The sequence below is a fragment of the Pteronotus mesoamericanus genome, unplaced genomic scaffold (genome assembly GCF_021234165.1).
Source record: "Pteronotus mesoamericanus isolate MK-2021 breed Mesoamerican mustached bat unplaced genomic scaffold, CSHL_Meso_final scaffold_85, whole genome shotgun sequence".
Lineage (NCBI taxonomy): Eukaryota > Metazoa > Chordata > Mammalia > Chiroptera > Mormoopidae > Pteronotus > Pteronotus mesoamericanus.
In genome coordinates, this window is record NW_026555329.1 from 17,072,362 (window position 1) to 17,088,716 (window position 16,355).

Below are 16,355 nucleotides of genomic sequence, written 5' to 3' on the forward strand. Positions count from 1 at the left end.
AAAGGCAATTGAGAAAAAGCAGAAGCAGGAAAAGCTCTCTGCCTTTCCTACACCTTAAAACAGGGCATAAATTTCCCTTTGTGAAGGTATCTCCCTCTCTCCTACCAGGAAGGGAGGAACAATCTCTATCCCTGGAGGTGGAGACAGCACCAAGATGAGTCTAAATAGACAAAACTTTAATAAGTAACTCTTATCTTCCATTAGTTTCCCCACATATTTATCTTCTCACAATTTACTGCCCCTAGAAGCCCAAATCCCTTTCCTTTGTCTAGTTTGGTCTCCACCATTTATTATCCTTTGTTAAAATGGTATGTAAGACCCTGGGCCTAAATACCTATTTGGTTCTTCACTCATTTTCTATGAAGGCTCTGTGTGCATGTAAAAATGAACATCAAATAAAATTTGTATGCCTTTTCTCTAGTTAATCTGTTCTTTGTCAATTTCATCACAGATTCATTAAAAAGAACCTAAGAAGATAGAGGAAAAGTTTTTTCCTCCTGTACAATATCTTTGCTTATCTTCTTCCTACTTATAAAATATTGGCTGTGTTTTAAGTTAAACTCTCTCCTGGTTTTTTTTTTTTTTTAGGGCAACTGATTGTGCTCCCTAAATATTGTGTTGCTACTCAGATCTATGTTATTAGTCACCCAACTAATACTTGTTGAATACCTTCATTGGTCTCTGACCCTTGGGAGCAACTGTGATTAGAACGAATTCCCCACTTTCTTGGAGTTCACTTTCTAGAGAGGTGAGTTTTAAAATAAGGGCATACATGTATAATCTATCACATGGAGATAAGCAGAATGTAGAAAATAAAGCAGATTCAGAACATACTAGAAAAATAATCACTCCTACCGTTTACTATGTTGTCATCTAATTTAATCTTTACAATTTAAACCGCTAAATATTACTAGCCACATTTTGCAGAAGAGGCTCATCATTGTTCAGTCACCACTAATACAAATTAAAGGTAAAACAAGATTTAAACCCAGATAATCCAGCTACAAAACTTATCTTAATCAGCACACTATACTGCAAAATGTTTCAAATGCACATAAGAACGATCTATGGAAATTTTTTTTTAAAAAGTACAGGTGTCTATGTTTTAATCTAATACTACATCTCAATAAACATCTCAGTGGGTGGAGTTACATGGTATATTTTGGAAAAGTGCCAGATAATGTAAAACCCGTTCTTGACTATCTCCTGAATGTCTGCCAAGAATCTTAGTTTAACATGTACATAACAGAACACACTGTTTTCTTCCCAAACCTCCTCCTCTCCCTGTTTTTCATATTTATTAATAAAATGACCATCCTTATGAATTTAACTCAGGCACTGTATGTTAGTCTGGCCCCATCCAGAGAGGGAAACCACACTGGAAGGAGAAAGTTTAATATAAAAGACTATTAATTGTAAGAGGGAATAGAAGTAACAAGAGATGGGCTAGGAAGAGGGGAAAAGAACTGACACGCCCCCGGGAACAGGAGACCGAAGGGGCAGCCAGGCTGAGGTCGGGGGCACCCGCTCCGTTCCAGGCTGAGACCAGACCTTGCCGGAGGGGGCTCAGCCCGCTCACTGGTCGGGAGAGGAGTCGCTGTGACGCAGTGCCGGTGGAACGTGCCAGAAATGAATCCTCTGGGGCGCCAAGGGAAGCTGCTCACAGGGGGGTGTGTCAGTGGAGGCATTTCACTACAAAACCTTCTGAGGGGCGGTGACAGGGGAAGCGGCTGGCCGCCGGGGAAAACTGCGGGCGGCACGGGAGCGAGCGCAGCAAGACGCGCGTGCTTCGCCAGAACCCGGAAGCAAAGCCTGTGCCTCCTGTGCCCTCTACTGGCAAAGCGTAACGTTGCGCCAGTTGGCAAAGGAAAGACAATTAGAGGCCCACGTTTACTCCACAGAGCAGGCTTTGGGTGAATCGGGAGCTGGTGGCTATCGATGGCTAACTGGTACAGGGGAAACCATCCCAGGTTCTGTCTCCCCTCATCTTTCTGGCCCACTTGGCACCATGTCTTACGGAGCTTGCCCTGAAGGTGTCTGGGCTTCTCCATGGCTGCTTCATCATCTTCTGTGTCCTTAATGCTCTGCTCTCCTGCTTCTCCGTAGTTCACATTCCAGCTCTCCTTCCCATTGCTTCCAGAGACATGGTCCTTAAAGTGTAAAATGCATCTCTTGATGGATTATGTTAAAAATTCCTCTATGCATTATACACGCGAAACCAAGAGGTCCGGTACTAACTCGTCTAAAATGGCGACAAATGAACATGGCAATGCAAGATTGTATCTGGAGACTAGAAATTCTCTTCTTGAATTTTCCACCCTGGTTTTTAGCCAGTTGAATTACGGTTTGGAAGCAATCAGTGCACTCACGGAATCGTATGAGACAACCAATGGACTGGAGAACTAAAGATCAGAAGCTTTTTAAAAATTTGTATTTCAAATACTGAAAGAGAAGTCCTTTTAGGTCCTAGATTGAAGAGAAAAAAATATGATTATTTGGTTATTGACTAATAACCAACTTAATTAGTGAGTGCTTGCTGTATACACTGCCTCGAAGGTGCTCATACCTGGGCAGGGCCGGTTGCTCCGTGAGGCACAGTGTTGAGGACCTACAAAGAAAATGTTTTCATTTCTTTTAAAGTTAGGAGGAAAAAATGAACTTTTAGGTTAAAGAAAATATTTTAACATAATATTAATATATCTGTATACCAGAAAAGTTATAAAATATAAAATTTAAGGGTTTTTTTAATAGAGGGAAGGATCCATAAAGGCAAAGTGCTAAGGGCCCCGGAGAGTCATAGTGTGGCCGATGGCTAGGGACTCGGACCTAAGCTGGGCATCTAGTTCAGTGTTTTCTAATCTGTGGCTCATGGACTCATAGTTGTTACTCTTGTATATTGTATGTAGACTGAATGATAATCTCTGAAAAACAATTAGATGTACCTTAGTGATGAATAAGATGGGAATTTATGTTAAAGTGATTCTAAAGTCATTCTTTCATATATATTCTCAGCAATGATTACCAAGACAATAACTACTATGATGCATGTCTGGAAAAGGTCCATATAATTTTGTGATGTTAGGAAAGTCTTCCATAAACTAAAATGGCTGAGAAGCACTAATTTGGTAGATCTGCACAGCAACCATGTCAACACTTTCAAAATCTTAATTATTATAACTGAAACTCTCTAGGCTGATCCAGGCAGGATATGTTCATTTATGCCAGAGATTTTAAACATATTTCATCTCATGGCACATACAAACTAATTACTGAAATTCTGCATAACAGCAAAAACTATATTTTTTGCTGATCTGACAAAATAGGTATAATTTTGATTTAGTCCCAGCAGATGGTTATTGTGTTGGCTGTTGTCTTTTTTTTCTTCTTCTTTTTTGACAATCTAAGGGAAAAGGGGTCAGTGCCCTGGCTAAATATTCAGGTATCGCATATTCTAAAAATTCTTTTGGCATACTGGTTGAAAATCATTGATGTAGGCCAAGGGCATACATGTACCATATGGTAAATCAGAGAGACGACTGACCCTGATCTTGTCTTAGAAGCGGAGGATTTTATTCCGAATTTCCCATAACCTAGTTAAATGACTGATAAATTCTTCCAGTCTTTACAACGGATCTCTAAATTGTGAATGGGGCTGACTTTGGAGAAGGTGCACATATATAATTTCCTTTTGTTTTGTGTTTAGTTCTAAAAGAGAGGGTACTTATTTTTTTTTAATTTTTTATCCTAGTTAAAGCCATTCTGTCCTTAGTCAATGCCTCTAGGTCAGCAGTACTATAGTAAAATACCAGTCTTCTACCATCCTAGAAAGTTCTTGTAGAAAGAAAATGGGCTTCATATTTGGACAAACCTAAGTAGAAATCTTTAATGAACGTTTTCTGGTTATATGTCTTTGGAAAATCACTTAATTCCTCTTGAACATAAGTTGCTTTTTTTCCTTGTAAAATGGAGAGAAAAATATTTTCCCCCAGATATTTCCCATTCTTACTGAGCCAACTTCTGGGTTCAATATCCTCTTATTTTGTCAAACAACAAGATTAAAATGAGAGAGTGAGTACAGCTTTGTCCAGAAACCAGTATAACACTTGAAATTCTATTTTAACTCTATAGAAGTTTACTGATTTTATTTGTAAAGTAAATATGGATTTCTTAAAAATTATCATTATATTAAATTCATAATTGCCAGATTAATCTATCAAATATCTGGTACTTCTTACTGCTATAATGTTTCATATTTTCATGCCATTTTCCCCCACATGTATCACTCTAATTCAGACTTCTATTTCTTTCAAAAATTTAAAAAAAAATTTCTGTACAATGTTTTGCAACCACTATGTTCCATCTAATTCTAAAGTATTTCCATCATTCCAAAGTAAAATCCCTCACCCTTTAAGCAGTTTGTCCCTACTCTGTCCTTCCCCCAATTCCTGACAACCAGCAGTCTGCAGTCTGTCTGTATGGAATTATCTATTCAGTGTGTTTCATATAAATGAAATGATACAACAATGTGTGACCTTTGGGTCTGGCTTCTTTCATTTATGGTAATGTTTCTGAGACTCATTCATATTATAACAGGTATCTCCACTTTATTCCTTGTTATGACTAAATTTGTATCTACATACATTATTCTATTGAGTGTGTTTATCACAGTTTGTTTATTCATGCTTCTACCAGAGGACATTTGATCAGTTTGGCTATTGTGAGTAGTGTTGCTACAGACATTCCTGTATATGTATTTCTTTGAAGTCTGGGGACTGAACCTGCAGCCTAGGCATGTGCTCTGACTGGGAATTGAACTGGTGACCTTTAACTTTGCAGGACAATGCCCAACCAACCAAGCCTTGCTGGCCAGGGCTCTATATTTAACTTTTTGAGGAACTGCCAAAATGATTCCCACAATGGCTGAACCATTTTACGCCCATACCAGTGTGTGAGGGTCCCAATTTTTCCACATCCTGCCTTAATAAAATACTGACTTTGCAAGGTTGCTAAGTGACTTAACTGAGATGGGAGTTCCAGAAGGAAAGCAATGAGCAGCCATCCTTATAGCGCCCTCTCATCGAGATTGCTCAGTACTTGTGTCAATCAGGGACACACATGGCTTTGCAGAGTTCACACGTCCACTGGTTTTGCTCACACAGGCACCGAGGCCGAATGCTTGGCTGCGGCAGAGCTGAGCAGGCGGTCGCAGGACAGAGGCTTCCTTGGGACGGCCTTCCTTTGTCCATGTTCATCGCAGCTCCCTCTCCATTTCCCCGTCCATGCGCCCTCTCTCTTGCTACCTGGTCTCTAGTCAGAAGGCATTTTTTTTTTTCTGTAAACAATAATAATTATAATTATATTTTCTAAATTTAATATTCAAACAATATTATAATGAAACATATGGAAACCAAAATAATGTGCCAAATTTCATTAGCTTGAGCAACTACTGTCATTTTATATAGTGCTTTCCTAGCCCAAAGTCCTAAATGTTCTGAGCATAGGTCAGTGATTTTCACTTCAAAACCCATGTGTCAGCAGGGAAAATTTGAAATATACCTGTGTCTGGATTCTCCTCTAGAACTATGGATTCATTGTCTCTGGAGTAAGATCCCCAAATCTGCTGTTTCTTGGTTTCATTGTGATATTCATCCACAGTCAGGACTGTGAACCACAGGAGAACATAGATCTTTTTTATTTGACTTTCAATTTACAAGTCTACTACCTAAAATCAACAAATTATAGTCATCTGTCATGGTTAATATTTGTTAGAAATATTTTAAAACTTGTTTTATAATCTTTTCAGCATCTGCCCTCCCCTATTTTAAGTACCCCCCTTTCACAATGCAGGCCTGTGAGGCAGAACAAAGGGCGGCCTATGTGGGCGGCAGGGAAGTGTCTGGTCTGAAGCAGCCTCAAGTCTGAAGGGGTGGGGCAGGCGAGAGGGTCTCTAACTCTGATGGGCAGCGGAGGTGTGTATACATTCAGAGGGCGAATACCAAGTCATGTGTTTATAATAACTGACATTTATCAACCCCCCACCAGGTTCTGGGGAGTGTGTTTGGTGTGTTACAAACACTCTCTTTAATTCTTGAGATAATCCTCCAATACAGCAGATGAGGGATAAAGTAACTCACCTAAACCCACATCCTCTTGGCTTCTCCGCCAAGACAGCTTACTGAGAATCAAGCTGGGGAGACATTTGGTTAACACCATCATTCGGAACTTGGAGGGAGTGAGTGGTTGGCCAGTAGTAGCGCCAGAGACAGGAGGTTATGGACGCTGGGCTTTGACCTGTTCGGCTTGAATACGCAGCCCAGGGCATGGCACAGCTGTGGTCCCTCAGGTTTTCTGGGAGAAAAGCTTCTTGTGCTCCAATGTATACACTGCGGGGAAAGGCAGCCAGGGTCTCCCACTCTGACTGGCCAGGCCCCTACTGGACATGGCCTTCATTATGAATCTTTGGACCACCTGAAGGTTATTTTGAGACAGCTTAAATGGGGTGGTGGCTAGAATGTTACTGTGCCAGGGAAAAATGGGGGACTGGGGAACTTATACTGAGAGGTCTGGGCAGAGAGAGAGGAATGGTAACTTGCTCTGGGCAGATTGGAGGTTGGAGGGGTAGTGATATCGTATCACTGGAAAACTTTGGTTAACAGTATAGTAGTCCCAGCCATGGCGGAGGATAATACAGGGCATACTTACAGATGTATAGGTCAGGACGCCTGTGGGAAATGAAGGCCATTGTATCTGAAGGACATTGGCAGCCAGGGCTAAGAGAGCAGGTGGTTATATTGTAGCCTCTAGGACCCAGAGAGATACCTCTTACATGGGTGCCACCACCGAAAGACCCTGAGAGTTGAATGTTTAGTATCTCACATAAAAATGTCAAGGGCGGAGGAGGGGACGGCAGGGCTGGAGGTGAAGATATCTACTATCGGTCAAAGCCTGGTCATTTGTATTTCCTGATAAAGCCCCCTCAGCTCTCTATCCTGCTCAGGCTTCCCTGAAGTCCCCCAGGATCTCACCCAAATACAGCTATAGATGGGTAACCCTTTCCTGCCGGCTCTGGGGCCCGCTGGCTGTTTCTGGTGTAGACAAGTTTTGGGAGTGGGGATCCCTCTCTTCTTTCCTGGAAGTCTAGTTTCTAGGTTGTCTGCTGAGTAATTCTGGCTACTGAAAACAGAGCAAAGGGTAAAAGTGCATCTCTGTGCTGGATTTCTTATTCCCTTTATGATTATACAATTAATCAATATTTATTGAACCTTTACATGCTATGTGCTCCAGCATCCTGGGAGGGTTCCAGCACTGGCTGTGGAGTCACACTGCCTCGGTTTGAATTACAGCTTTACTGATGTGATTTTGAGCAGTTTATTCAATTTCTTTGGACCTTGGTTTCTTTTTCTGTAACACAGTATGATATTAAAAGCTACCTTTTCATTGGGTTGTTGCTGGGATTCAAAAAATGAATTAGCACATGTTTCATGCTGAGATCGGTGCCTGAAAAAGGATAAGCCTTCAAAAGGCACTGGGAGAAAATGTACAGATAGAAGGGATATGACCTGGTTGGAGTGAAGAGGTCTCTGACCACTTCAGAGTAGGTGGCTTTTGCTGAAGTGGTGTCATTAGAGCTTCAAGCTCATGATACAAAGCAACTTGTTATGCTGAGATCTGAGGGTAGAGCGGTCCCAGTAGAGGAAACAGCAAAAGCAAAGTCCTAAGGTGTGAATAATCTTGGGAGGTGTGAGGAGGGGAATAGTCCAAGGTGTATGGGGTATGGTTAGCAAGGGACTGATATCAAATGATGTCTGAGAGGGAGGTAGGCAGGGGCCTGCTCAGGAAAAGCTTGAGGAGTTTGGGTTTAGTTCTGGGGGTGAATGAAACGCCTTCAAGGGTTTTGAAGGGGGAAGCATCATGATCTGATTTGTGTTTTTGTGAAATTCCCTTGGCTGCTGTAAGGAACTAAGGTTGAATCGGAGAGAACAGGCAACCCCTCTTTGTAAGCTCTATGTGCTCATGGGGTCAACCCTCGTTCACTGTTCTCTCCTGCTTTCTGAGATGAGTGCCTCACAGAGGTCTACAGCTTCCACTCTTGGCTGGAGCCTCAGTCATGCAAGGCAGTCCCTTTTTTGGTCATTATTCATTCTTCTCTTTAAGTCACCTGTCGACCACTTACTCTTAGCAGACAATGCTGCCTTGAAGGAAATAGAGGCCTTAGGGACAACCCTTTTGAACCTAATGTCCCTTCTCATTAGGTTTACTGATCACCTCTGCTTACCCTAACACCCTGCTGTTTGTTCCTGGGGAAGTAGAATCTGGATCTTTGCCAAGTAATCTCTTCACATTCAAGACCCCGAGAGAGGTACCAGTGTCCTTGAAGTTTTCATTCTGGAAGTAGGAGGTGGACAATAAACAATCCAGCAAAGAAGATTACTCAGACAGCAATAGAGCTGTGGAAGCAACAGAGCTGTGAAGGCAAAGGGAGATGCAAATAGACTGTGGGAGGGGAGAGGAGCTACTTCAATTGACAGTGCCAGGAAGTTTCTCTAAGGAGGTGATATCGGATCTGCAATAAGAATAACAGGAAGATCGGGAAGGTCAGAAGAAAGAGCACTCTGGGAGGGGAACGAGCAGGTGTAAAGGGCTTAAGATAGGAAAGCGCTGTGCTGCCAGAGGAAAGGAAAGGTGGCCATTGTGCTCAGTCTGTTAGTCAAAGGGGGAGCGTAGGGGGAGATGAGGTGAGAGAGATAGTCAGAGGTTCCTTCACCTTGAGCCTCTTTGCCAAGGGTAGGGATTGTATTTTAAATGCAGTGGAAAACACTGAAGGTTTGAAGCAGGGGGATACTATCTAATTCACACTTTTAAAAGATTCCTTGGGTAACTGTACAGAGAATTGCTTTTTGGAGGAATGAGATAAAACCAGGACACTGATTGATTGTCTAGTAGGTCGGGAGAGAGATGGTAGTAACCTGAACCAGGGTGGTTGTGATAGAGAACAGAGAAAGGGCAGATGGACTGGGATTTATTCTGGTAGCAGAACTAAAGTAATCCAATAACGGAGTGGATCTGGGAGGGGAAGAAAGGGCAGTGGAGTGACCCTCCTCCCACCTTTTAAAAATAAAAAAAGATTATTCTTTGTTTTGAATTAAAGTCTTCCTGTTTTGAATTTAAATTACAATCTCTTACCCTATATATTTCTTACCTGAGCGATTGACATAAAGGCACCACCTGCATGTTGCTGCTTCCCTCATCTCTCTCTTCACACTGAGGTGGTTTCAGGACAATGATTACTAACTCACTCACAAATCCAGGCTTGACTTTTAGTCTCTGTCCACAGTACTCAATGAAAATTGGGATGATATTCACCTCTTTCCTGGCTAGTTAAAACTCTTGTTTCATTGGTTCTTTCCTGGTTCTCTCACCTTTTCCTTCTCATTTGACTATTATCTTGGCGCCCATGAAGCTGCTTTGATTTTTCTCTTTTGTTTCTCAGGAGGAAAAATCGCTTTTCCTGTTTGACTTGCATGACTTCGACTCCTGGACATGTCTGATAATTTGCAAATCCATATGTAATAATGATTGCACTTAGCTTTGTGCAATCATTATATGCCAGCACATCTCTAATCCCTACGTCATGTTATATCATTTTTTGTATACTGAGATGTAGTATCACAATCCCTACATTGAAATGAGGGAACTGATCCATAATAGTTAAGGACATTACCCAAGATCACACAGTCAACAAGTGGCAGACCTTAGATTTGAACACAGGTCTGAACCCTAAAATCCTCTTATAACAAATGTGATCTACCGCCTTCCAATATTCCCACTCATTCCAAGTCCACCCTTTCCTATAAACTACACAAAACTCCACTACACAAAACTCCTTCTTTTGTATTTATTTTGCTTCATAAGTCTATCCTGCTTTCAGTCTCCAAATCTAGAAACATCCTTGGCTTCTTCCTCTCCATCATCCTCTGTCAAATTGGTCTTAATGTCCAGCAGCATTTAGTTCGCAAATGTCATGGCAAGTATGTGTTGCTGATATCATCTTCTGCCTCCTAACTGATTTTCTGGGCTGGTCTTTCCACCAGCCCACTAGTCCTGCGCACCATTACCTGATACTTTTAAATAAATCTGATCTTACCACTTTGCTTAAAAACCTCTCTTAGCTGCTTGAGTTCTTGTTGCCTACCAATCTCTGTAGCATTCATCTGAGGTCTATCACAATTGGCCCCATCTATGTTTTCTGTTTATAATCGTCTTCATACGCATGTCAAATATAATTTTTTCAGATGTATATCGATGATATATAAGGAACAAAATACAGAATAATTTTAAAGTATTACTAAATTTATAGTGACTTCTCATTGTGAATATCTCGATCAGGGAGATATCAAAAGTATCACTACTTTTACATGGGGTACTTCAATTTTTTTTTAATGTATTAAAAACAGTGTCTCACAAGTAAAAAAAAATACTGATTAGTCTCCCTTTTGATTGCTTATCATTTCATAAAAGCTTTCTGTGGGGTTTTAGAGTTTAATAATATTAATGAGCATGATTAGCCAGTGTAGTGCTAAGGGCGTGGGCCCTGTAGCCAAAGTCATACCTGGCCTGAATAATGAAATGAGGTATTTGGGTGATGACCTGTATGTGTATGGGGTTACTAGTCCTAGGATCTTTACAAAGTTGGGGAGAGTTTAATTTTCATTCTTAACAGCTCATTAGAAAGAACTTTTATACGTATCCATCCTTCATGTAGGCTTCAGTATGGAAATGGAGATGAAATCAAAAGAAAAAGTAATAGTTAGTTTTAATACTATATCCAGTGCAATTTGGTCTTCATCTGTGTCCTGTTGAAAGCAGGGGATCGACACTGTTTTCCAGGCTAGAGCAGCCACCTGCTTCTGGCAGCATCGCCGGGGCGACTCGCTCTGGGTGGCGAATGAGGAGGTTGGGCTCTGGGGTTGGACATATTGGGTTAAAAAAGATATGTCATAAAATACTACATTTTAAACATTTCTCATGTTCAATATAGAAACAAAGCCTATTTTTGTGAGGTTAATGGACATTTAAATAAGATAGAGTGGAACTTGAAAAGATTACTAAATAATGATTTCTTTATCCATGGTACCATGTACCCAAATTTCTCACTTCCATTTAGTGTTTAAAATTTACAGGCTGGATGAACCTTAACCCTTGTTTAGTCTAGCTCCTTATTTCACAAGTATAAAAATACCAAGAGGCCAAGTGAGATCCGTTGGTCATATCATAAGATGGTTACGTAATTGGGAATAGGCTGAAGAGTCGCCTTGCCTGGTACTGCCTATCTCTACTGATGCAAAAATTTATCTATAATCAAATGCTAATGAGATATTAAATGGATTGAATGGAACAAATAAGTGAGAATCTTCTTAATTCTGGCCACTGGGCTGGTGCTGTTGTGTATAGTGATGAATAAATATAGTTCCTTGATCTGAAATGGTGCTTAGGAATTCATAACACTAGCTGCACATAAGAATCACTTGGGGGAGGTCTTTAAACTTATCCATGTCTGGACCTTACCCAGAGTCTGAAATCAGAATGTTTTAAACTCTTTGTCTGGGATGTGACCCACATATAAGATCTTAACACAACTAAATAAGTATTACTTAGGATAGAATGATGACTGTGATGGAAGTAAGAAGTGCTTTGGGAACAAAGAGGAAGGAGGGTTTGCCTGGAGATTAGAAATAAGGCTTTGGGACACTGGATGAAGAATACTTCCAGTGTATCTCACCTATCATTAATTCAACAAATACATTTGGAGCCAAATGTCTCAACAAATACATTTGGAGTCAAACAAATTACAATTAGAATTTGGGACGGGGGGATATGACTAGAGGTCAAATAACAACAAGAATTTATAATCCTTCCCAAAAGAGATGTAAACAAATGTGGAAGCTCCTTTTTTTTATAGAGCAATAAACCAGGCAACCTCCAAGTTTTAGGTAAGGCAGGTCCTTAGAATTAAGATCCAGATCAGCCCTGGATTTTTATTACTCTCATTTGCATTTGTGTTCTGACATCTGGCTCAAAGATACAGCCACAGGGTTTTCTCCTCTCCCTTTATCCTTCCTCCCAACATTTGTTTCTGTCCCCAGACCTCTTTTCTTCTCATCCTATAGTTTGGAGTGCAGTTGGCCCGACCGCTGCAACCGAGGCCCCGCCCCATCTGGAGACCTAGTTCATTCTTGCAGAAATGAGGTAGTATCATCAATAGTAATGAAATATCAAGACAGGTGGGAGTGGGAGGAGCAGAGGGAAGGCTGAGAGCAGCTGAGGGCAGATGGAGCCCACCCCACCCGCTCTCCCTTTCCTCTGTATGTTACAGTAACCTCATGAATTGCCATATGCCAGAAAGTCATAATTTTACATACATAAATCCATACAAATTTGTATAAATCCCTAAAATAAATGATGGTGATGTGACAAGAACCCTCTAACATACTATCTCAACCAATGAATTGAGACTACTTTAGCTTCTATCCTTTTATATTCTTCCCATCCACCAACTGTTTATATCTCATTTTCTTTCCTTTCTAGCTTAAGTCCATGGTCTGTTACAATAGGAACAATTGTAAGTAGAAATCCTGGTCCTTGTGATATAACTGGATTTTGTGATAGAGGCAGGGTCGATGGAGGGCAGGGCTTGAGGTCTCAAGTGGACAAACTCGAAGAAGGCTATTTAAAGGGCACTGCAGTTTAAAGAAGTTATGCTATTTATCCAATAAAATATTTAAGATTTAAAAATAATTCAAAATATTTGTCCAGGGGAATAAAACATAAACATTCCATGAAGGAGTCACAATGTTTCTTCCGGAGAGCAGTAGACTAAGAAAACATTGAGATTTTATCTTTAGGATACATGACAAGATGTTCTGTTTTTTGTGGAAGCTGCTGTTCTTCTTCATCAGTTTTCCCCCCTTGTTGATTGCATGTCATATGGATACCTATATCTCCGGATCTGGACAAGTTTTAAGGGTGAGGGAGAGCAGGTTGCTTTGTGGTAGTGCTAGCGAGGCAAGTTGTGATTGGGTGGTGGTTGGAACTTGGCCACTTAACAGTTTAGGGTTAAAGGACAAGGGAAAGCTCAAAGGAATTCCAATCTGGCAGTTTGGTCAGTTCTGTATTTGTACATACTTGGCCTAGGCACTGGATCTTCCTTACTGAAGGGCCTCTCACTTTGCAAAGGGCTCTGGTGGCCACACTCCTGCCTCTTGAGTTTATATGCTGAAGATTCTTGGTGCCAGGTAATCCTGAGGACAGGGGTGGCACATTCACAGTGCTGTCTCTGTCAAATAACTCCAGGATTGCATTAATCACCAATCTGCTGTGAGGGAGGAGAACCAGTTTTAAACTGGTCAATGTGATTTGTGTGCTGTTTCAGGTATAGTATTCTGGAATTTCTGGAAAGCTCCAGCTTAAGGAATAAAGTTGGGAGTCATCAGCCTGTAAATTTTTCTAAAGGCATGATATTAGATTAGGTTGCTGAGTGAGTGATATGTGTAGATTTTTAAAAAATAGTAAGGAGGTCCAAGGACTGATTGTCCACTGTTAAGAGATTGAGATGATAATAAGGAACCAGCAAAAGAGATAGAGTAGCTGTTGAAAAAGGGGGAAATCAAGAGAATGTGTGTCCAGAAAGCCAACGGTTTAAAGGAAAGGCAGTGATTAATTGTATAACGTGTTGCTGATAGGACAACTCAGGCAAGGACTAAGAAATGACCTTTGGGTTTTGCAGTTGTGAGGGTTGCTGGTAATTTTTGCAGAATGTGGAAGAGAAAGCCTTTTGGAGTATGCTTAGGAGAGAATAAAAGAACTGTGAAAATGAGGAATTTAGGCCAACTACTGGAAGGGTTTTACTGTTGAAGGTAAACAGAGAAATAAAGTAGATGAAGGAAGAAATAGAGTCAGAGTCAAGAATTTGTTGTTCGTTTTGTTAGGATGGAAGAAATAACAAGGCCACGCACTGAGGGGGAACTTCCTAGAGAGGCCCGCTTCAGCTGCGTTAATGCTATTAATTAGCCCCTTCCTGTTCTTAAGCCAAATTACGTTCTTTCTCTTAGAATTATAGATCCCCTTTTAATAATTAAGCTTTCAGACTTCTAGAAAAGCTGAATGCTCTGTGTACTGCTTCTACCCTGTCCTCAAAGTACTTTTTGTTCATGTCAAGAGAGATATCCTCATTAACAGATCTAATGGTTAATTTTCTGCTCCATAACTGCTTAGTAGGTTTGTTCTGATCCATCCTCCTCCCTGTTGCCAACTTTTTCACTGGCATCCAGGTCACCGCCTCTCCTGATTTTTCTTTTCTCTTCTACTCCTTCTAAGTCTGTTTGCCTGTTTCTGCTGTACCTGCCCCTTCAGAGTTGGCACCCCTGAAGCCCTGCCTTTCATTATCCCGTCTTACCCGCTTCTAAAGTTATCAGCTCCGATCCTTTGGCTTCGATTTCTACCTGTATTCACGGTTCAGTTATCTATTGTAATAATAATGGCATTTAATATTTACTAAGCAATTACTATTATGTGTCAGGCACTTTGCTAACTGATGTATTTGCCTTGTCTCTCTCATTCAGTCCACACCAAATACTCATCCGAATCTAACAGTTCTCATTTTCAAGTAAGGAAGTTTATGCTCAGAAGTCTCCAAATCTTGTCCAATCCCATGGAGTCACTAAATGGTAAAGCTTCGATTTAACCCATTGTCTACTTGACTCTAAAGCTGTTGTTATACTACTGTGTTTTATTGTCTTCTAAAACTCTAACTCAGCTCTCCTTAGTTTTAGATGACTACACCCATCCAACCACCTGATGGCATTTCTATCTTAGTAGACATTAAACTAAACTCAATATTACTTACTGCTCATTCCAGCCCTTTTCCTACCCTGCAAATGTCCCTTTTTCAATATCTCCTCTTCTGCTATATCTTTTCTTTTCTTTCTTTCTTTTTTTTTTTTAGCATGGCTTCTCCTTTAGCCCATTCCCTAAGCCTAGAACATTCTGGATTTTCCCTCCCCCTCCCCCTTGGTCTCTAAGTGACTGCAGAGGTGCCAGGTCACTCCTGTGCTGCGGACATTCTCTAATCAACCTCCTGCCGATGGGCTACTGCTGCCGACCTTGGTTCTCACCACTGCCTTCCAGGTTAGCTTTGAAAAAGTCAGCCTGATCATTGCACTTACCTTACAAACCTCCCGTGGCCCGTCACCTCCACTGTCATTTCCATTCTCTTTAAATTTTAACTGTGTAATTGGCCTTGTCTATCAGAGACATCATCGACATACGTGAAGAATTATATTTCAAGATGTATGTGGATGCTATTATGCTGAAAAAACAAAATGTCTCAAAATCTTTACTACATTTTTACTGGCTTGTTATTTTTCTCAGTCAATGGGAAACAAAATGTACAACTATTCTTATATGAGACTGCTCATTTTTGACATTAAAAGAGACATTCATATTCATAATTACATACTAACTAGATTATTTTCATGTAAAAGTTCTTGTTTTAGTTAGTCATCTCAGCCAGAGCTATTCTCTGGATGCCGACCCTACAGCTAGGGTGTATTGATTTTACATAATAAACTTTGGCGTCATAGGAGTGACAGTGGGGATGGGTACGTGGAGATAAGAAGATGGGGATGTTGACACCAGTCTTTTCAAAACAGGAATGAAATTAATTCTATGTTCTTAATATATCAATTAAAATAATTTAAAAATGTCTCTTGTCCTCTGTTATAGTTTCCAGTTGAAAAATGCAAGCAAAGTCTGGAAAAGATCATACTGAGTAATAACTATATTTTAAGATAGCACAACCTGAGCCTCAGTTGTGTCCTTTAGTAAAAAGGATAATCATCTTGTATAAGTCAGTCTCCCAGAAAACAGAGAATGGACTCAGGTGTCACATCCATTTGGGTTCAAACTCTGGATACACTCCTGCATAACGGTGTGATCATGAGCAAGTCCTGCCCTATCCCTGATTCTGGATTATCTTTAAATGGGGGAAATCCTATTTGCAATGTAAATGTGAGGGTTCTTGGGAGTAAATATCAATAAGTGATAATTTCTCATCCTACCTTGGAATGCCCTAAATAGCTCACATCTATTTAGTTTTAACAGAACTCTTAGAAAGAACTAGAAAGTTTATTTATTTCAGCTCCATTATTTTACAGATGTGGAAACACAAGAAGGTCACATGAGTGGCCAAAGAAACACATCATAAACTATTTGTGTACCTGGGAATGGACCTTAATATTCTACAAAGGTATATTGGGTTGAATAAAATGCAACATTAAGTTGTTATTAACATGAGGTTA